Source organism: Castanea sativa, chromosome 4 (assembly GCF_040712315.1).
Source record: "Castanea sativa cultivar Marrone di Chiusa Pesio chromosome 4, ASM4071231v1".
Taxonomy (NCBI): Eukaryota; Viridiplantae; Streptophyta; class Magnoliopsida; order Fagales; family Fagaceae; genus Castanea; species Castanea sativa.
The window spans coordinates 33128136-33151190 of record NC_134016.1 but is presented as its reverse complement, the minus strand read 5'-3'; positions in this window follow the sequence as shown (position 1 = coordinate 33151190).

The window sequence follows — 23055 nt, the reverse complement described above, 5'->3', positions numbered from 1 at the left end:
ATTTAGATATAAAGAACTAATATGAGACTTTACTGTACAGAGATTGTACATTCGAAACATTCGATACCCATGGAAAAAAGTTGTCCAATTCCAAGCAAAACATGGATTGGTTCGTGCAAATCTAATGCTTATTGTAACAAGAAATGCCGAGAACTTGAACGAGCGATTCGTGGAGAATGTAGAGGGATCGTTTTTTGGGAATGCTACTGCTACTTTAAATGTTGAATACAGACCATGTAAAAGAAAGAAAGAAAATAATGATAATGTATCATTTATGTTCTTACAAGGAGCTGTAATGTCATGTATATATCTATGGCAAACCGCAAACCATTGAGACACTATATACGTGTATGGTTCAAGTTCTTTCTCAGTGATTCTAATTTTCTCTGTTTGTGTGCTTTAAGATGTCTTTTGTATTTTTGGAGGAATTAGACTACACAGGAATTAAAACCTCTTATTTTTTGTCGAGAGTTCGGATTTTACTATTCTAAACTATACGATAATTACACTTTGCATCATAAATTTTGAATTTTTGTCCAAGTCAATAGCAAACTTAATGTCAGATAACAAAATGTAACAAGGTTCATAATTACGTCAAAATATACATTTGAAAAGTTTATGGTGCAAAGTGTAATATGAGACTTATTGTAACATGCTTGTACATACAATATATAAGTGCTACAAATTGCACGGTTATCCACCTAGGTGGGTAATTCTAATGCCAATCAAGTCTCAACCTCTCAGACAATTTTGCTCCAGAAAATTTCTCAAATTTGTCTCATCAATGTCCTATTTCCAAGACTTAGTGTGAGCAACTACTAGCATTTCTTAATGCTTCAAGTTAAGGTTTCAGTGAGAATCGTCATATTGCTATGATTACTTCTGGTCTTGAGAATGGTATTCCTGGTACTAGTTCTTCTACCCAGCCTCAAGCCAACACTATTTCTCATGGCAATTTCCTTCCAAATATGTCAGGTAGCTTTTAATGTACTTCTTTTCAATTCAAGCCTACCTTAGACATACCAAAGATACGGCCAAACATCTTTGTTCTTTTCTAATTGGGTTTTCAAAAGTTAGGGGGTGTTTGGTAAAGTTGTTTGAGATGAGATTTTCATAGTTTTTTTTGTAGTTTTTTGAAATACGTGTGGGTGAAAAAGTATATGAAAATGTGTGTAATGTTGTTTAAAATGTGAAAATGTGAGTTTGGGATTACTCACCAAACAGGCCCTTAGTATCGCAGTGTGTTCTACTTTCCTTTTTGAGGAAAACAACAAAACAACAAGTTATACTTCATATGGAAAGGGGAACTATTTTCGGTTGTCTAGTCCCATCCGATGGTTGAACTAATAATTTCATAATTAATAGCTGGGTAAAATTGCACCCTCTAAGTTTAACTGAAATTTATTTCAATCATTTAACTTTACTTTCATTCAATTAAGTCCTCTAAGTTTCAAATCTATTTAATTTAGCTTTTCGTCCAATTTTGTTAAAATAATTGCCGTTAAGTATGCAATTAACTAATGAAAAAAAATAATTTTGAAAAAAATTCTCACCATAAAAAATCTATAAAATATTATATTTTTTTTCGAATGTTCAATACTTTAATAATAAATTTCACTATGTTTGCAATTGTTTAAGAGAGTAAATTTTTAATCTTCCAAAAGATTTACCCTTGTCTTCTCTCTCTATCAAAATTTAAATTTAAATTTAATATTTTTTTAGACCAATTCATTATTGAAATACATTGTTACCACCGCATACCTTTGGCATGATAATCACTCTAAAAGTATAAATACTTGCGGAATGTGGGGTAAAGGCCATAGTTCAAATATATTTTTAGAATTATACGTTTAATAAATATATAAAATAGTCCAATTAATGTATTTAATTATATAAAAATGTTGTATTTTATTTTTAAATTATGTATCTCTTATAAAATATTAAGTAATAATATAGTTTACATTTGCATCTGGCCCCAAAATGTGTTGAATCGGCCCTCGACTGTGTTCAATTTTTGCAAAATACACATACACACTTAAATAAGGCTAAAAGAAGTTCATAATTTTCATTCTCAAAAAAAGAAAAAAATAATAAGATTAGGCTAAAAGAAAAATACATTGTTCAATAACTGAAATCCAACATTGCGGAGAGAGATAGTGACCATCTAAAGTATGAAATTTATTATGATATTGATTATTTCGATATTTTTAGAATTATACCTCTTATAAATATATAAAAATATTCCAATTACAAACAACTATATGGCGGTCTTGTGCCATACAAATGAATTTTAGAATTAAAATAACAATACGTTATAATCAATGTTATAATCATTCTGCTAATATGTTATAATCAATGTTATTTAATTTTAATTCTTAGTCACATCAAAATTTACACTACTTCCTATCTGTGGGGAGTAAAAAGACCTTGATGGGAATATGGGCCGTTGGGTCATGCTAAGGAAGGCCGACCTGCTCTTGGGTTTGGGACTTCTTAATACTACAGGTCGGCCCATACGCCGAGGGTCCGAGGATCCGGCCGAGGATGATTTTTCCCTTCGGACTGACACCGAAGAACCCGGAACTTCATGGTAAAGGTTAGGGAAGGACACGGACAAAACCAATGGTTAAAGGGGGTGAACCCTTGAATGTCCTAGAAGCACCGATGTTGGAAAAATGTCAAAGATAAAGGCTGCTGCCTCCGCATTAAAGACCCTGCACCTACCACCCTGGCCGCATTAATGGGGAAGTGACACTTAAACAGTGGAAGGGAAACTTCTGGTTACTATTCAAAGGCACTAAGAGAAGAAATATCTAGGCTAAGGGGGAGTTGGGGCAACACGTGTACAAAGTATTAAAAAGAGGAGTATTTAAGGAGGAACCTGGAAGAGAAAAGAGGACGGACTTTTTGTAACCTAAAAGGAAAAAGAAACAAAGAGAAAGATATAATATAAGAACAACTCTCGGCTTACATCCGAGGAAGCTGAGTTACAATATTCCTTGTTGTTTCCAAGTACTTGCAATCTTTAGTTTGTCATTTAATCCTCACACACTTCTAACCTGGGTTTCAAGCCCACACTCTACAAATTCATATTGTTTAAGGCTCATTGGGCCTGAGCCCATAACTGTTCTTGGGGTCAGGTGCAATTGTGCGCTTACACTATCAATTTGCTCCTTAACATTATAGAATTTAAATTTATCAGAAATCTTAATATATATATATATATATATATATATATAATTGTCAATGAGATTATATCTCAGAAGATAGATTGTATTTTTTTTTTTTTGGATAGATCGTATTTCAATGTGTGTGGAATGTGGATTCTTCTAGCACCGATATATTAGCCATGGTTAATTTTTTATTATTCATGAAGGAACAATGGAGATTTAGAAACTTTTCTTAAAACACTTAAAAATCCATAATTTTGATCACAGTATTCTTAAGGAAAATATCTACATCATTTTATATGAGAATTTTGGAAGACTTAATTTTAATTAAATAATTTTTTTTTTTTTTTTGAGGTCAAAATGATAGAAAACTTTCATTAATATTGAAAAGGTATACAAGCAAGGCAATTGCCAAGACTGGGGTTCAAGTTGCTGAGCCACAGAGAACCCAAAGAGATTTTTCATTAATATTGAAATCAAAATGTAGCATGCACAGATGAACTGATTTATATACATAGAGAGAATGAGAGAGATGAATTCAAGTTACACCTGGTGTAACTCTAAAGAATTACATATTTTTTAAATCATTGGATTTAAGTAGATCCAATGGTAAAAAAAAAAGATTCTCATTAATGCTTATATTCAAATTCATCTCATTTATTATTGCTTATTTAATACATTTCATACCTATCTCTAAACCCATCTCCTCCATAATCACGTTTTTCTTTGCTCTCTCTTTCTCCTCCATTGCTTTTCTCCAACTCAATTTCATTGCCTTTCTCTTAATTCTAATCTCACCACCATACTCCTTGCCTCATCAACGTGAGCACTCCAGATCTTATCTCATGAAATAAAATTTTTCTTTATGTTCAAATTCATCTTTTTCCAAAAGATACTTTCATTAACTACTTCAAAAAATTATGACTACGCCCTTCAATCAGTCATTATTTCTTGATGGTGCATCTAGAAACACCCTTACCCAATCACTTGCTTTTAATTTCCAAGCAATAATGATTCAGTGTTTTCTTCTCGTCAGCATGACAATTTTATGCATTATGATAAATATTTTTTTTAGCAGCTTTCATCAATCAAAAGAAAAGAGTCAACAATGTATGACAGTGTGAGGTTTAATAATTAGATTGTAGATGATCACTAAATCAGGTTAACAAAATTGAACTTAGTTTTTTCTTGGATTAACATATATATGCATGTTTGGAAAAAGATGAATCTAAACATGAAGACAAATTTTATTTCATGAGACAAGATCTAAAGTGTTCATGTTGATGAGGCAAGGAGCACGGTGGTGAGATTGGAATTAAGAGAAAGGCATTGGAATTGAGTTAGAGAAAAGCAATGGAGGAGAGAGAGCAGAAAAAACGTGATTGTGGAGGAGAGATAGACGTAGACTTTTTTTTTTTTTTGGGTTTAAAGATAGGTATGGAATGTATTAAATAAAGGATAATAAATTAGATCAATTAGAATATTAGCATTAATGAGGGTCTTTTTTTGACTGTGGAATTTACTTAAATTCGATGGATTAATGTAGGTGTAACTTGAACCCATCTCATATATATATATATATATATATATATATATATATATATATATATATATATATATATTGATGCCTGGATTACACGCTCTTATGTACATGTGTATCATATAGTAATTGTGCATCTATATTCCGTCCATTTTCAAAATGTAATTTGATATTATGAAAATGTGCATGAGATTACAATCCAGTTATATTTGGAAACCAAATAAAGGAGAATCCATACTGTTATGGATACAGAGTGAACTAATTTAATCCTTCCAAGTTTGCAAATATTTGATTTAGTGAGTTACTTAATTTGCATATTTAGGCATCTCAATCATGTGATACTTCATATACCAACCCCAAGGAATTTTTTCTTAAATACTCTTTACAGATTAACCCTCTCCAGTATCCACCTCATTACTCTTATTCTATCTCAATGTTTCTATGGCATATGACTCCCCCAATTCCCCCTCTCATTCAGGAGAAAATTTTCATAAGAGAATTGTGTGGGATATTGAGATCGGATCAGTGATTTACCAACCAAGAATTCAACCATGTGGCAAATTATCCAGAGCTTGGTTGTGTTGAGGGCTGTTGGTGGTGGTGGAGCTTGGTTGATGGTGGTGGATGAAGGGTTTGCCGTTGGTGGTGGTGGAGCTGGGTTTCGGTGTAGCTGGGTTTGAAGAGAATAAAAGAAAAGGGACATGAGTGGCAACCATATTCTTCTATGTAGTGCCAGTGGGTGGGTCTATCATTTTGGCAAAAAATTGAGTTAAAAACTGAGATACATGACTGAGTTTTGTGACCAAACAAAAGTATTGGATTTTTTGAGTGATAGTAGATTTGGGTTATGAGTTTTGAGTTTGAGTTATGAAAATTAAGTACTGAGTTATGAAAACTGAGTGAGCCCTAAACCAAATGAGCCCTAAATCTTTCGGGAACTAGTAATAAATAAAATAAAATAAATACATTAATTGGGCCCGCAAGGAGGTCGAGCTCAATCAGGTCTATTATCAAAATATATAAAAGAAGAGTTCTCGAGATTACAAGGGGATGGCAAGATTGTAAATTCAATGGAGAGGTTTGTGGGCAATATAAATTTTACATTGAGAAAAAGAGATGGCAAGATTGTAAAATTCAATACAGAATTGTCTATATATGAAGTCGTTCTGAAGGATCAAGCCGTTTTCTTCGAGAGTATATGGGGTCATTTGATGGTTGATGTTACTTCCTATCCTGCTGTAATGTTTGAAGTCCATGAGCCACAAAACTGTATGGATGATCATATGGGTGCTGATGCACTGTTTTTGGAGCCTACATTAAGTCCAAGGGCTCAATTGATTGTCAACGTTATAGAGCCACGCCGGAAAGTTTGGGCCTATCAAAATGTTTTCTAATTCAGCAATTCCCAGGTTAAAAGGAGGAATCCAATCATGTTTCACATCAAAAACAATTGACAGTGTTGCGGACACTATAGAAAAGTACAGAATTGTTAATTGTGAGAGATTCTGAAAATGAGCTTCAGTTAAAGACACCTTCCCATCCAACGTTCTAAGCATTGATGGTTTTCCCATGCTTTCTGGAATGACTCTTACTCATTTTATTTCCGGTGAGGTAAGGTTCTTGTAGGGACGAAAAGTTTCGGATAGAACCCCCCCGCGAACCATTATCAGCCAGAACTAGTGATTCTAGGCAGCTGTTAGAACATTGGGACAATCCATCCACAAACTCAGTTATCTCCCCCCAATTATGCCATGGTGCATCAGACTTTAACTTTTGCAGGTTGCAAAGTTTGGCAAATGAGCTTTGGTATGATACAAGTAATGTTGTTTCCAGATAAATCCAATTTGTGTAATTTGGTCAAACATTCCGGATCAGCTGGTAACCTCGAAGGGAATTGCAAGCAATGTTGAGGATTGAAAGACCACTCAAATTTGACAACCAGTGAGAGTGAGGTATTGAGGAGTCCAACATGTTACGAGAGAGATCAAGGACTGTAAGAAATGTGAAGTTGATGGAGGAAATAGAGTAATAGACTGGGGAAGCATATTAATTGCCTGTAGCCAACTCGGAGTAACTTCCTCAAGATTTGCACTGCTCAGATAAAGGTACTTAAGCGAAGGAAGACCAACAAGCCGCTCAGCTTTTGGCTTCCGATCTTTTATAAGGAGTAAACTCCATGATTGGGAATCGATAGAAATTAAGGTCAAGATATTGCAGTTTTGATAAATTCCCAAGATGGGGAGGAATAACTCCCGCAAACAATGAGAAAGAAAGATTGAGATATTTTAAATTTTCAAGGGAACCCAAGAACTTTGTACCGGCGTTTCTATTAAAATTATTTGGCTTAGGTCCAAGTAACTCAAATACCATAATTGAGTAGAGAAGGACTTATCTTACCCCCAAAGCTCGACTTGTTGAAAATCTCTCTCTCCTCATCACTATAGTTGCTAAACTGAAATGGATTTCTGAGGTCAAGCTTGACAACATGTGATGTACTGTTGTCACAGCTAACATCAGTCAATTAACAGCGATATTCAGCAACTCAAGAAGAGAGGCAGCCTGATGGATCTGTGAGACCTTCTTTGAAGCTAAGAAAAGCATTCTTCTTCATATGTGAGCATCTGAAAGTGAGGTTGCTGGTGCTTGAAGCGGGTTTAACAACTTCTGTGTATGCAGTTCCCAGGAGACAAGCAAAGAATCAAGCCGAGTAGATGAGAATTGGCGCTGAAGATGTCAGCTCTGACCGTTCTACCGATGAATTACTTGGACATCAAAGGATCTTAGTTTGTCGACCTGTTTTGTGGAGGATTCTTGAGCTGTTATGCCAAATCAATATATAATGGAAACTTCGTTGATTGTCTAGGAAGCACGGGCGCAGATTCGGGTGCAAGTGCAATAGCGTGACTCGACAATTTTTGAAAAAGTAAGATACAAATGCGACGGAATACGTTTATTAATAAATTATTAAAAATATTTTTATTTATATTTTTTATATATTGCGAAGCATATTTTTTCATATAATGATAAACCTATACCAATTTAAAAGAAACAGTATAGATAATAAAGTCTATATAAATCCATATCATAATTTAAGATATTAATCTTTTTTAAGAATAAATATATGTCAATCCTAAACTAATATATTAGCCCTCAAAATAATAATAATAATAATAATAATAATATACTACCTACCACCATTTAAAACAAAAAATAAAAATAAAAATAAAAGAAAGGTAAAAAACGGAAACCCATTAAATTCTTTTAAAAAAATTGAAAAACAAAAGTTATTAGCCATGTGGTTGGTATGTGGGGAAACAATAAAACGTAGTAGGTACTAGTCTTTCAACCCTTCACTTCACTCAGTATTAAGTATTGACCAGGTCATGTAGGGCAACAAACTAAGAAATTAAAGGAGAGAAAACAAAGAAGATTAACCGGCATAAAAAGCAAACACTCAGACTCAGAAGCTTTTTAGAACACAAAGACGAAGAAGAAGATGAAATGCAGAAGAAAGAGACGACGAAGAGGATGGTTTGATATTGGCTTGGTATGATTTTTCCAGCCGAAATAGACAATATCATCTTGTTCGGGCCCTGTTTCGGGCCGTATCGGCGAGGAAAAAAAAAAAAGGACTCGCCACGAATGCATGTGTAGCCATGTCGACAGCTGCACGACGCATCTTTGCATGTTGGGTGCGGGTGCAGTGGCCCTAGAGTACCCGTGCTTCCCAGGAATGATCATTAATGATAGACCAAGAATGAATTGACCCCTTTGGTAACTTAATCAAATTAATTAGCCTAGTGAAATTAATTAGATTCAATTACTTGCAATAAGCGTGGTAGTACAAAAAAATCACCAGTAAAACTAAATGCAGCGGAAAATAAATTTGACACAAGTGATTTGTTTACGAATAGAAAAAACCACCGTGGCAAAACCCCACCGAGTGAATTTAAGTTCACCACTTCTGAGAATCCACTATTATCAAAACAAGTTATTACAAGTAAAAGGAATCCTAGTACCTAATACCAACCTACAATGAATCCTTACCCCAATACCTAATTGGACTTGTAATGTAGTGACAACCTCTCCTTTCAATGCACGGCTCCAAGTACATGACTAACCAATCGATGCACGGATCCAAGTACATGACTATCACACCAACTTGAGAAAGACGTTGGTTGCAAAGTTCTTCAATTCATCCAAACGATGAAGATCAAAAAGTTTCTTGGTTACAAAATCCTTGGCGCAAAGACACAGCAACTTCTACAAAGAATATGATGAATTAGGGCAAATTCTGTCTCCGGTCACAATTTGCATGCACAATCAATTTGCATTGAACTGCATAATCTTGCATCACCTTTGACGGCCCTTATAATAATCCTTATATATGTCTAGGGTCATGAGAAAAGAAACCCTACACAAATACACTCGGATATGTGTGAAAACAAATCTAAAAATCTGTGTTTCGTAATTCTCAATAGATACTGTTTCTTTCGAGCAGCTACTGAGTACAAGCATTAAACCTCAATAGATATTATCTATCGAGATATCTGTCGAGCTTTAATGAACAGCACTTCGTCACTTGTTTCTTAGACAGACTTGCATAGCTTCAATACTAGACTTGAACTCTTATTCCTTGAAGTACTAAACCCATCCTAGATCGACCAATTACAAGTAAAGTGCGTTTTGTCAAAGGATTAGCCAATTTACAATAACATATATTCTAACAAGTTCCACATATGTCCTAACAATCTCCTCCTTTGGCAATCCGTGACAAAACTACAACAAACAAATGAAGTATGAGAGAAGTCATAAATCACTAAACTCATAATCACTTGTTGAGTACAATAAAATCTAATCCTAACACATCAAGGCATCTTAGTGTGAAACAAAAATAAAGGATTGCATACATAAAGAAACATATGTATAAAGAGAGAAAAGAAACAACACATGGAAAGATAGGTGAATAATAACATACATCATCATATATATAAATGAGAAATAAAAGTACAATGTATGTTATCAATAAATGGTCACAAGACCGGTGTACAAACGCATAATGTAACTAAAAAGAAAGAAAAGAAAAGTACATATATCCTCACTACATCCCTAAAAAAAAAAAAAAAGACACTCCCCCTATCAAAAATGTCCTATGCTAACTCTCTCCCTTAATACATGACTACTCTCATCCTAAAACTACTCCCCTTTTTCATCACGAATGACAAAGGGTAAGTCACTGAGAAGTCATCATCTCCTCATCACTGGAAGAGCTAGCATCCTCATCCTCATCCTCATCATCATCATCATCACCGAAACCATCATTAGCATCCTCATCCTCAAAAGGCTCTGGAGAAAAAGAGGGAGATGGAGGCGTGGCGAAGCCACCCATTGAGCATGTCGTTATGCAATACGACTAACACAGGTGTTCACCTAATACAACTTAGTAGTGAATGTATCAAGGCGAGCATCCATGCGCTCAAACTGCGCCATAATGGCCTTAAGCATCACACCACCACTCAAAGAAGAGGGAGTAGAGGTGGATGGAAGGGAAGGGGCTGGAGGAGTCATCGTCTCGGTCCGTGGCCACTTCAGTCAAAGCTGGGCCTCACTCCATCAAACAAACGCCGCGCTAATGGCACCCATGACGGTAAAGAGATAAGAATCAAGGATATAGATAGAAAAATGACAAATGATCCATGTGATAGCCAAAGGGAAAATGAGCTTATCACGAGACGTCGTATCTCTATTGACATCGATGAGAGAGAGAATGAAGTGAGAAGGAAAGTTTATAGAGTGGTCCTCAATGAGAGATAGCAAAAAGCGAGCACGAGGCTCTGTAATGGAGTTATAGTGAGACAGTGGATGGAGAACGAATGTCATCACCATGTTTAGTAATCTTGGACCTTTTGTAAAGCCCGAGCATAAGGTGTTTTGGCGCTCACCCCATGAAGAAGGTGTCTCACAGAAAAGAGACAAAAATTTGTCCTTGGACATAGTCCTCAGATGTGGACAAGCAGGGTAATCAGGATGTGATACCCACAGAATGTGTAGTATCTCGGAAATAATCTCTGGAGTAACTACAATACGTGTACCTCTAATATGCATAGCAAACTGAGGTATAGAGGTATCGATACCGTGCATGTTGGAGTAGAACTCCTGTATGATCACAGTGGGACATCTCACGAGTATCTCATATAGAGATTCCCATCCCCGATTGTGAATGACAATGGGTAAAGCAGTATCGAAAAAGTTCGATAGAACCACGTGGTGTTTCGAATGAATACCACGTTTGGAGAAGTTCTCCAGGAAGTCCAGATGGGCCTTCCCATCACAGAACCGAATGTGACTGGGGGTAGGATCTGAAGAAGATGTCTCGGAATGAAGAGGGTTCCGAGACAGAGTGGATTTATGCTTGGGTGCCATGCGCAATCTATCCAATAGAGAGAGAGAGAGAGAGAGGGGGGGAGAAAAACAAAAAACAAAATCACAACCCAGATAGATAGATAGAAAAGAAAGGGTATGTATGCATGAACATATGACGTGCTAAAAGAAATTGTATCATGAGTTCAACCAATTCCAAACCTAGCAGCACATAATTTTCAACATTCAAGTACACATCTAAATTCATGAAACATTGTGAAAATGCAAATGAAATGCAATGAATGATCATATAGCAACAAAAAAGCAACACCTAACCTAAAAATTTCACAAGAATCTCAAAAGTTTTCAAAAACCCCAAAAAAATTCAAGAAAACCCAAAACCTAGGTCTAAATGTGTGAAATGCATGAAGAATGAAAGATTAAGAGATCATACCAAAGGAGAAATGCACAAACTAGGCCGAAATCCAAGTGGGGAAGATGAAAAGAGTGAGAAAAGAGTGTTTGGAGAGAGAGAGAGAGAGAGAGAGAGAGATAGCTTTTCTATCAAGAGAGATATGAAAAAGTGAGATTTGATTTCGTGTTGAAGATATTTAAAGAAATCGCTGCTCGATGGATCGAGGATATGTCGAGCACTAAATCTCGACAGATATGAATCTGTCGAGGTGCTGTCGAGAATCTATCGACAGCAAAATCACCTCGATGGATCGAAAAGCTATTGAGATGCTATTGGCCAGATAGAAACTTTCTTGAAGGATCAAGAAACTATCGAGACAAATTCCAGATAGCTCGATGGATTGAGGATGTGATAAGTGTTGGGATTTATGCGCTAAAATCCAATTTATTGGCATGTCATAAATAATTAAATTGTTTAATTATATGAAACTATCTATAAATGAACTAATTGGACATTATCATAGTCCATGAGATGCATTGTATGTGATTTATATGATTTAGTCATAGAAGATGTAAATCACAAGTTCCTTGTAAACTCAAAATGTAGTTCGTAGTCGGTGATGAAATTGGGCGTTTCATCTGCGAAGACTATAACATATCAACTAAGATGATTTGTCTTGATCATGGAAGTGGAGACTTCTAGTTGGTATGTTGATATGTTTTAAGAGTTAAGACATATTAAACTAGACCACTGTGAGATTTATTATTCTCATAACGACTGTCAAATGAATAATAAATCTCACGACTTCTATTTACATCAACTCTAAATCTTGAGAGAATAATGGACTTGATCATGAAATGTAGGTTGCTTTGATATATCAGGAGTGATATCTATTAGTCACAGTCAAAACCTCAGTATGTTGGGCAGCCGCATTTAGTGTTGATGGAACATATATTTTCAAGATGAAATTCATAATCTCTTAACGGAGATATAAAATATTCCCTTGAGATAAGTTTAATAGGTTTAGTTATTCAGAGTATTGGGCCCAACCACTTTAGTAAGGAGTTACTAAAGTATATATTTATGAAATTGAATTTCATAAATATATGATGAATAACATAAAGGATTAAACTAGGTACTCAAGGATTAAGATGTAGTAATCTTCAAAGTTGCAGTCTATATTCATGACTTTGTATTACTATGAATATTTTAATGAAAGGGTTGCATGTACAATAAAGTTTTGGGATATAATTTATAGTTAAGGTCTAGAGTGCAACTATATTTATATAGTGATATTAAATATAGTTAATGGTAACTTTGGACTTGTCAAGAGTTGACGGAAAAGCCCAAGGCCCATTGGAGCTAGTGTCTTATTGGTCTCTTTTAGTCCCACTCCAAGCCACACACTAAAGCCCAATTGAAAAGTTCCAATAGGCCAGCCCAATTAAATAATCAGTTAGTTATAAAGGGAGAAACATACAGAATTTTTATTAGTGAAAATAAGAAACGGTGTGTGAGATAGTGTGAGACACACTTTCATTCTCCATTTGAAAACTGATTGAGAGACCATACATCTTGGGCGTAAAGTGGAATTAGAGTAAAGATTAAAAGTATTCCCGAGTACTTCAATCTTTGGTTTTGAATTTTACCACACTAAGGTACGCTATCTTATTCTTAAATTCTGAAATTTACATAGTGCACGTTATCAATCATGAATGAAATAGATCCTTATTTGTTGCTTCCGCTATGTGTTTTGTATGAGATACAAAACCAGTTTTTTCCTACAATAAGATCTATCAAGAAAAGAAGCCCAAGGGTCTCGATAGATAGACATCTGTTAAGGATCTGTCGAGAAGCTGTCGAGCTTGATAAAAAGCATTTTTTCAAAGAGAAAAAAAAAACACACAGAAATGAATGCAATCAAGCAAGCTACTCAACCAAAGATCCAAACAATATGTTAAGCTCTCAAACAACATCTCTCAACAACAACAAAAATGCAAAGCATTCATGATCCAAAACACACAAACACACACATATTAAACAAGTCTAACCAATTTTATATTCCAAAAAAAAGTTAAGAAAATTTAGTGAGCATACATTAACACATGTATTCCTTGGGATGGTCAAATCACATTGTACCTGCACATGTATCAAAAGTAGCAAAGAATATGCGTGTTGTGTATGAAAACATCGCAAGAGTACATAAGTTTTTCATATTATGACGATTTGAGATATGAGAAAAATCAATTTAACTCACATACAATCATAACGGCTTGATGGGGACTATCACCTTCGAGGTACATCCTATAACTCTCACATCTCCTAGAAACATGCTTACAACCATATTTAAAAGCATTTTAATTTTTTTTGCTTTTATTTTTCTTTGCATATTTTTATTTTTAAGCATATCATATATAGGCATATAAGAGAAAGAAGAAATACTCAATTATGTTAAGCTTTAAACATCACAATTATGCTATGCCAAAGCACACAGATGTTATACATGATTGGCGGGCTTTAGTGGTGAGATGGTTATTTATGCCTTTCTCTTAGGATTTTTTAATCCTTCCTGTTAAAAAGAGTAATATAAGTGTTAAGTACAAGAGATTACTTAATCGTACTCATTACAAACTCGAACCACAAAGCCCACTTGCTTAGTTGTGCATTGAGATGCTCATCTAAGCTACAAAAGATACAAAATTTAGAAAACTTTGTTTCAATAGCCATCCAAGGTATACAAGTACCAATGTACATAAAACACACACTGTATTTGTATTTTTCTGATTTTTCAATTTTTTATAAAAAACAAAATAAAGCAAAATTGATAAAAAAAATATAAAAAAAAACAACAACAACAAACAAACAAACAAAAACATGTTAAACAAAACATAGCATAAAACTAGACTGACTCAAAAACAAGAAAGCAAAACACACAAGTAATGCATAAACAAAAAAAGGGAGAGAGCAAAAATGTGACTAAATCACTTTGAGCCTTTTTCCTCCCATACCTTGGAAGAACCTCTATGTTGAGCGAACCTTTGATCCGGCGGTGATGAGAAAGAATTGAAACCGTTCAAGTTTGAAAGGAACATGAGGGCCTTAAGAAGATCTCCAATAGGGGCAAAAAAGGATGGAAACTGATTCTGTTTCCAAATGAGATCATATTGTTGCTCTGTTAAATGGCTAACCACTTGTAGCAATTTGGACGAGTATGCCCTATAACTCCACGATGATGACAGAGATGTTACTTCTTCTGTTGAGACTTTTGCTTATTACCCTCCTTAGTCTTAGGGTTCCTAGTCTCTTTCTTATTAAGCTGAGGGGGTGCACCTAAAATAGATTTGCCCTTATCTATGTTCTCACTAACTATTTCAGTTTTGCATTCAATGTTCTTAGAATTAACATTATTAGCAGGTGAGACAAACACAATAGTACTATAAAAAGAAATATTAGGAGAAGAGAAATCATACCCCAAATCGGTTCTATCAGAAGCAGATTTCTAAAAGTTAAGCATCTCATCAAGCTTTGTACTGGAAGTCCTCTCCAATTGAGCTCTGGCCTATGACAGTTCTACTTCAAGCTTCTTGGTCTTTTCTACCAAGAAGTTGTTCTCAATTAGCAGTGCTCTAATGGTCTGATTAGCTTCGTCAAACTTTGTGGAGAGTTCTTCTCGATCAAGTTCCACTCCACTCAGCTTCTTGGTGGCCAGCCTATACAGTTTCTCATGTTTTCAAAGACCTTGTAGAACTTTGCATAGGTTGTATGGATGTCATTCTACTCATCCATCTTCTCAAACTTAGACTCCACCAAGTCCTCTTCTTTATCCACCTCTTCAATAATCCCCTCAGTAGAATTTACTGTGGCAATGAAGGTATTCAATATTCCCTTGTTATCATTGTCATCTAAGTCATCTTTAGGCTCGGTGTCACTTAAGGTAGCAGCAAGGGCCTTTCTTTTCCCAATAGTCTTGAGATATGTTGGACATTCTTGTTTCATATGTCTAAAACCCTAACATCTGAAGCACTTTGGTCTGGAGGGAACAGTGTATTGACCATTAGGTACACACCAAATGTGTGATGATACAAAGACAAAAATGCAGGAAAAATTCTTCGAACATTAGTGTTAGGACATATGTGTTTCAATTGTTTAGAACATATGTTATTCTTTTATGTAATTGGCTAATCCTTTAACAAAACGCACTTTACTTTCAAGATCAAGTGTTGAAGTCATCAAGTCTGTTCAAGAAACTAGCTGAAAAGTGCACATTCATTAAAACTTGACAGCTAGCATGTGTCGAGGTTTAAAGAGCTGTTCCAGCCCCGTGGCTCGACAGCATCTCGATACCTCTATCTGTCGAGATTTAAGAAAAACAGATTTCAAGTTCTGTTTTAATTCTAACTCTAGACATATAAAATGATTATTTTAAGGGTCGTCAAAGGGTTCACAAGTTGCACAAGCATTGAAAAATTCTTGTTCATGTAAATTGTGACTTGAGACAAAGTTCTTGCCCTAGTTCATCTCTCTTGTGAAGAAGTTGTTGTGTCTTTGCACTATAGGGTTTTGTAACCAAGCATCTTCTTGATTTTCATCGTGTGGATGAATTGAAGAACTTTACAGCTAACAATCTTCTCTAGTTGGTGATTGAAGTCGCGTACTGGGATCCACGCAATTGGTTAGTCACGTACTTGGAAGTTGTGCATTGAAAGGAGAAATTGTCACTACAGAACAAATCCAATTGGGTATTGGGGTAAGGATTCAACTGTAGGTTAGTAAGGTACTTGAGATTCCTTTACTTGTAACCGCTTGTTGTGATAATAGTGGAATTTCGGAAGTGATGACCTTAAATTCACCCAGTGGGGTTTTTGCCGTGTAGGTTTTCCCCATTCATAAATAAATCACCGTGTCATTTATTTTCTGCTGCATACTTTAGTTTATTGGTGATTTGTTTGTGCTACCACGCGTTTGCATGTTAATTTGATTAATTAATAACTTGGCTAATTAATCAACTTAATTCATCACAAGGGGTCAATACGTTTTTTTTGGCCTATCATGTGGTATCAGAGCAGGCACACTCTAATTAAAGTTAATCCTTGTGTGTGATCTATTGACCCCTGTTTGTCATGGATAAAGGTCAATCTCTTATTATACCTCCATTTTTTGATGGTACTAACTATGCATACTAGAAAGTACGCATGAGAACTTTCTTGCAGTCTCTAGATGAGAAGGTGTGGCAAGCTGTGGAGATAAGCTGGACCAAGCCTAAAGAAGCGCCGGTAGATTGGGATGAAGCTAAAATCAAGGAGGCAAACTTCAACAGCAAAGCATTGGATGCCTTATTCAGTGCGGTCACTAATGAAGAGTTTAAAAAGATATCTTCGAATGAAACTACTAAGGAAGCATGGACCATCCTCCAGACAACCTATAAGGGAACAAAGGCTGTCAAAGATTTGAAGCTACAGAGGCTCACTACAAGCTTCGAAGAAATTAAGATGGAGGAGGATGAGTCATTTGATGAGTTCTATGCCAAGCTCAAGGACATAGTGAACTTAGCCTTCAATCTTGGGGAAACCATTCCTGAACCCAAAATTGTGAGGAAAGTGCTCAGATCTCTGCCCGAGAGATTCCATGCCAAGATCACGGCAATAGAGGAATCAAAAGATATTGACAAGATTCCTCTGACTGAGCTGGTTGGTAATCTGCAAACCTACGAGCTAGGGTTAACAAGAATTGGCAAGTCGAGTAAAGGCAAGATCATGGCATTGAAGGCCAAGAGTAGTGAGACAGATGAGTCTTCATACGATAAAGATTCAAAGATGAAGTCCTACATCACCAGGCAATTTAAGAAATTCATGAAAAATGCCAATGGAAAAGGCTTCGACAAGGACCATAGGCAATCCAGTTCTTCTCAGTTCAAGAGCCAAGATAAAGGGAAGAAGGATGCTAGGGATGGCAGTCAGTACACTGTTCCCTCAGGACCTAAGTGCTTCGGGTGTCAAGGCTTCGGTCACATGAAACAGGAGTGTCCCACATATCTCAAGAGCATTGGGAAGAGTAAGGCACTTGCTGCTACCTTGAGCCACACTGAGCCTGAGGATGATTCCGACAATGAAGATGACAGAATTTTGAATGCCTTCACTACCACTGTCAATCCTACTGAAGGGATTGTTGAAGATGTGGATGAAAAAGAGGAACTGGTGGAATCCAAGTTTGAGAAGATGGATGATCAAGATGATATCCATACAGCCTATGAGAGACTTTACAAGCTTTCTGAGAAGCATGAAAAGCTCTATAGGCTAGCCACTAAGAAGCTCAGTGATGTGGAACTTGACCGTGAAGAGCTTTCCACTAAGTTTGATAAAGCTAATCAGACTATTGGAGCACTGAGATTCGAGAACAATTTCTTGACTGAGAAGACCAAGAAGCTTGAAGCGGAGCTGTTTCAAGTTAGAGCTCAATTGGAAAGGACATTAAGTGCAAAGCTGGATGAGATGCTCAGCATTCAAAAATCTACTTCCGATCGAACAGGATTAGGGTATGAATTCTCTTCCTCTAATATTCCTTCTGCTAGTACTACTGTTTTTATTCCTCCTACTAATAACCTTAATCTTGAGAACAAAGATGTTAAAACTGAATTAGCAAGTGAGAACCTAGATAAGGGTAAGTCCATCTTAGGAGCATCCCCTAAGCTTGAGAAGAAGGAAACTAATAACCCTGGGACTAAGAAGGCTAACTCTCAAAAGTCTAAATAAAAGAAGCAACATCTTTGTCATCATTGTGGTATTGCCGGTCATACTCGACCAAATTGCCATAAGTGGTTAGCCACTCAACAAAGCAAAGGCATGATAGCATCTGGGAACCAGAATTAGCTTCAAACCTCTCTTGCTCCTCTTGGAGATCTTCTCAAAGCCCTCAAGTTCCTTTCAAACTTGAACGGTTTCAATCCTTTCCCCTCATCACCGGTCAAGGGTTTGCAAAAAGGAAAGGTTCTTCCAAGGTGTGGAAGGAAAAGGGTTTCAAGTGATTTATTCACATTTTCTCTTTTTCCCCTACTTGTTTTCGTTTTTGCATTACTTGTGTGTGTTGCTTTACTGTTTTGAGTCTGTCTAGTTTTATGCATTGTTTTGCTTTGTTTAACATGTTTTTGTTTGTTTGTTTTTCAGTTTTTGTTTTATTTTGCTTTTCAGATAAAAATAAAAAAAAAATTGAAAAATACAAAAACAGTGTGTGTATGTGTACATCGATTCTTGTGAACCTTAATATGGCCATTGAAACAGAGTTTTCTAAACTTTGTATCTCTTGTAGCTTGGATGAGCATCTCTATGCACAACTAAGCAAGTGAGTTTTGTGGCTTTGTGATGAATAAGGTTAAGTGATCTCTTGTACTTAATACTCGTATCACTTTTTGACGGGTAGGACTAGAAAATCCAAAGAGAAAGGCATAAATAACCATCTCACCACTGTTGCCTGTCAATCATGATATGACATCTGTATGCTTCGGCATAGCAAAAGTGCAATGTCAATGACATCTGTATACTTCGGCATAGCAAAAGTGCAATGTCAAAAAGCTTAAACATAATTGGGTATTTCTTTTCTCACCTTTGTATACCCATGCATGGTTTGCTTAATAAAAAAAATAGACAAAGAAAATAAAAGCAAAAAGATCAAAAATGCTTTAAATATGATTGCAATCGTGTTTTCTAGGAGATGTGGGAGTTATAGGATGTACCTCAAAGGTGATAGTCCCCATCAAACAGTTATGATTATGCATGAGTTAAAGTAATTTTCTCATATCTCAAATCATCATAACATGGAGACAATTATGCAATCTTGTGATGTTTTCACACACAACACGCAAAATTCTTTGCTACTTTTGATACATGTACAGGCACAATGTGATTTGGTCATCACAAGGTTTACATGTGTTGATGTATGCTCACTAAACTGTATTGACTTGTTTTTTAAATATAAAATCGATTAGACTTGTTTAGTGTGTGTGTGTGTGTGTGTGTGTGTTTTGGGATCCATGTGCTTAAAATTATTGTTAAGAGATGTTTTTGAGAGACTAATATGTTGATTGGATCATTGGTTGAGTTGCATGCATGATTGCATTCATGTTTGTGTTTTTCCTTCTCGAGAAATTGTTTTGAAAAGCCAGCTCGACACCTCCTTGATACATGGCTGTCTGTCGAGCTTCTTACCTTTTTCTAATCGCAATCTCGATAGCTTCTCGACACCTTCTGGATCGATCAAGAAACCTTCTAACCTCTCGACAGCTTCTCGACACCTGGTGGATCGATCGAGCTTTTGCTCTTGTGTCCTTGATTTATTTCTCGACACCTTCTCTATAGCTCTATCTATCGACGTTGCTTTTCTCAACACCTTCCTCGACAGATGTCTTGACACCTCTCGACACCTGTACTTGTTGAGATTTACTAAGGATCTATATATAGGCTTTATGCGATTCGGTTCTTCATTTCTCTCGATCTCTCTCCCGATAGCTCTTTCTCTTCACCTCCTAAACCTCTTTCTCTCACTCCAAACCTCTACCCAAGGTTTCCTCAAGCTTTTTCAAGTTTTTCTTCACTTTGTAAGCATCTAATCTTTCTCATTTACATGCATTTCATGTTTTGAAACCTAGGTTTTAGGGTTTTTGAAAAATTTTGGGGTTTTTCAAATTTGATGAGTTATTATTGCAATTTTTGGGATGGGTTTTGTAGATTTTATCTTAAAAACTCCATGCATTGCATCACATTAGCATTCTTACAGTATTCTCATGCATTTAGATGTGTGCAAACTGCTTGTGTACTGGTAGGATTGGATTGGGCTGAGCCCATGATGCTGTTTATATTGCATGTCACATGTTCATGCATTTCCCATGCATACGTTCTCTCTTTTCAATATACTTGTTATATTTGAATTGTTTTGGGACTTTTCTGAGTGTTTCTCTCTTTCCCCCTCTCTTTCTGTTTACGTCAGTAGTGTCTATGGCACCAAAACGTAAGTTTGTTTCATCCCAAAACCCTCTACGTTCTAGGGGCTCTTCATCTTCTAATCCTACTCCCCTTTCTGTTCGATTCCGTGATGAGAAAGCCCATCAGGACTTCTAGGAGAATTTTTCTAAACGAGGTGTCCATTCGGAACGCTAAGTTGTTCTGGCGGACTTTGCCGACACTGACCTTCCCGATGTCATTCACAAACGGGAATAGGAGTCACTGTGTGACGTCCTGGTCACTTGTCCTATAGTGCTGATCTAGGAGTTTTACTCCAACATGCATGGTTATGATTCTTCAGTACCTCTCTTTCTCACTAGCGTTCGAGGTACATGTATAGTAGTCACACCAGAGTTGATATCCGATATGCTTCATGTTCCGAGGGTTGCACATCCTGATTACCCTGGTTGTGAGTGTCTACGGACTGTGTCCAAAGATGAGATGATCACCACTTTCTGTGAGCGCCGTTCTGATTGGGGTGAGCACCAGTTTACGTCATGTCGACCTTTTGCTAAAGGTCCTCTCTCTCACTACAACTCTATCACAGAGCCTCGTGCTCGTTTTTTGTTGTCTCTTCTTGAGGATCTTACCATAGATTTTCCTTCACATTTTATCTTTTCTACCATAGATGTGTATAAGGACATGGATACCCGTGATAAGCTTATCTTTCCTTCTGCTATCACAAGAATTTTACGCCATTTTTCCACTCCTTTTCCCGTGTCCGACCCTTTTCATGTCATGGTTGCCATATACGCCGCTACCGTAAAAGGTAGTGAGGTGTAGTTTAGGTCGCGACAGGTGGGTTTAGCAGCTCCTTCCTCCCGTTCTGCCCTATCTCAATCTGCTCAAGCTTCATCCGCTCCCTCCTCTTCTACGAGCGATGTGTCATTAGGAGACATCATGGCGTAGTTTCAACGCATGGATGCTCGCCTAGATACACTCTCTACAGAGTTGTATTAGGTAAATGTTCGTGTTGGTCGCATTGCTCGGCGATAGGCGACCGTGGGTGGTTTTGCTCCCGAGGTTTCTCCTCCTCCACCACCTCCTGTGACTTCAAAGTCTGAGGATGATGATGGTGATGACGATGATGCTTCGGATGATGATGATGGAGATGCTAGCTCTACCGATGAGATGTCTACTTGACACTCTACCCTTTGTCACTCGTGACAAAAAGGGGGAGTAGTTTTGGGTTATGAGAATAGTCATACTTATCATACTTAAGGGCAGAGCTTGTGTATAGGGACATTTTTGATAGGGGGAGTGTTGTTGGTTGAGGGATGTAGTGAGGATTACTTGTATCTTTTTCTTTTCTCTACTTTAGATACATTTCGTTCTTGTACCTAGGTCTTGTGACCATTTTTACATACATTGTGCTTATCTTTGATATATATGTGATGATGTATGTTTCTTCACCTATCTCTACATGTGTTGTTTCTTTTCTCTCTTTATACACATGATTCTTTATTTGTATCTGTTTCACACTAAGATGCCTTGATGAGTTTTGTTTAAAGTGTTTTAGAAATACATGTTGTCAAAGTCTACTTGCCATAAACTCTCTTCTTGCAAAGTTTTTCAAGAGTTTGTGTTAGGATAGATTTTACTGTATTCAACAAGTGAATATGAGTTATGTGATTTATGACTTCTCTCATATGTTTATTTGTTGGTTGTGGTTTTGTCACGGACTGCCAAAGGGGGAGATTGTTAGGACATATGTGTTTCAATGGTTTAAAACATATTTTATTCTTTTATGTAATTGGCTAATCCTTTAACAAAACGCACTTTACTTGTAATTAGGTAGATTTAGGATGAGCTTTATACTTCAAGAAACTGTGTTTCAAGATCAAGTGTTGAAGTCATCAAGTCTATTCAACAAGCTGAAAAGTGCGCATTCATTAAAGCTCGACAACTAGCATGTGTCCAGATTTAAAGAGCTGTTCCAACCCCGTGGCTCGACAGCTGCCCGACAACATCTCAATACCTCTATCTGTCGAGATTTAAGAAAAACAAATTCTAAATTCTTTTTTTATTCCAATCCGTGGATGTGTCTTTGGGCCTTCTTTTCTTCTAACTCTAGACATATAAAATGATTATTTTAAGGGCTGTCAAAGGGTTCACAAGTTGCACAAACATTGAAAAATCCTTGTTTGATGCAAATTGTGACCAGAGACGAAGTTCTTGCCCTAGTTCATCTCTCTTGTGAAGAAGTTGTTGTGTCTTTGCACCATAGAGTTTTGTAACCAAGCATCTTCTTGATCTTCATCGTGTGGATGAATTGAAGAACTTTGCAGCCAACAATCTTCTCTAGTTGGTGATTGAAGTCGCGTACTGGGATTTGCGTAATTAGTTAGTCACGTACTTGGGAGCCGTGAATTGAAAGGAGAAATTGTCACTACAGAACAAGTCCAATTGGATATTGAGGTAAGGGTTTAACTATAGGTTGGTAAGGAACTTGAGATTCCTTTACTTGTAACCGCTTGTTGTGATAATAGTGAAATTTCGGAAGTGGTGACCTTAAGCTTTGGGTTTAATGGAAGAGGGACCATTGAGGGGGCAAGGTGAGATAGTATAAAGATTTTTAGC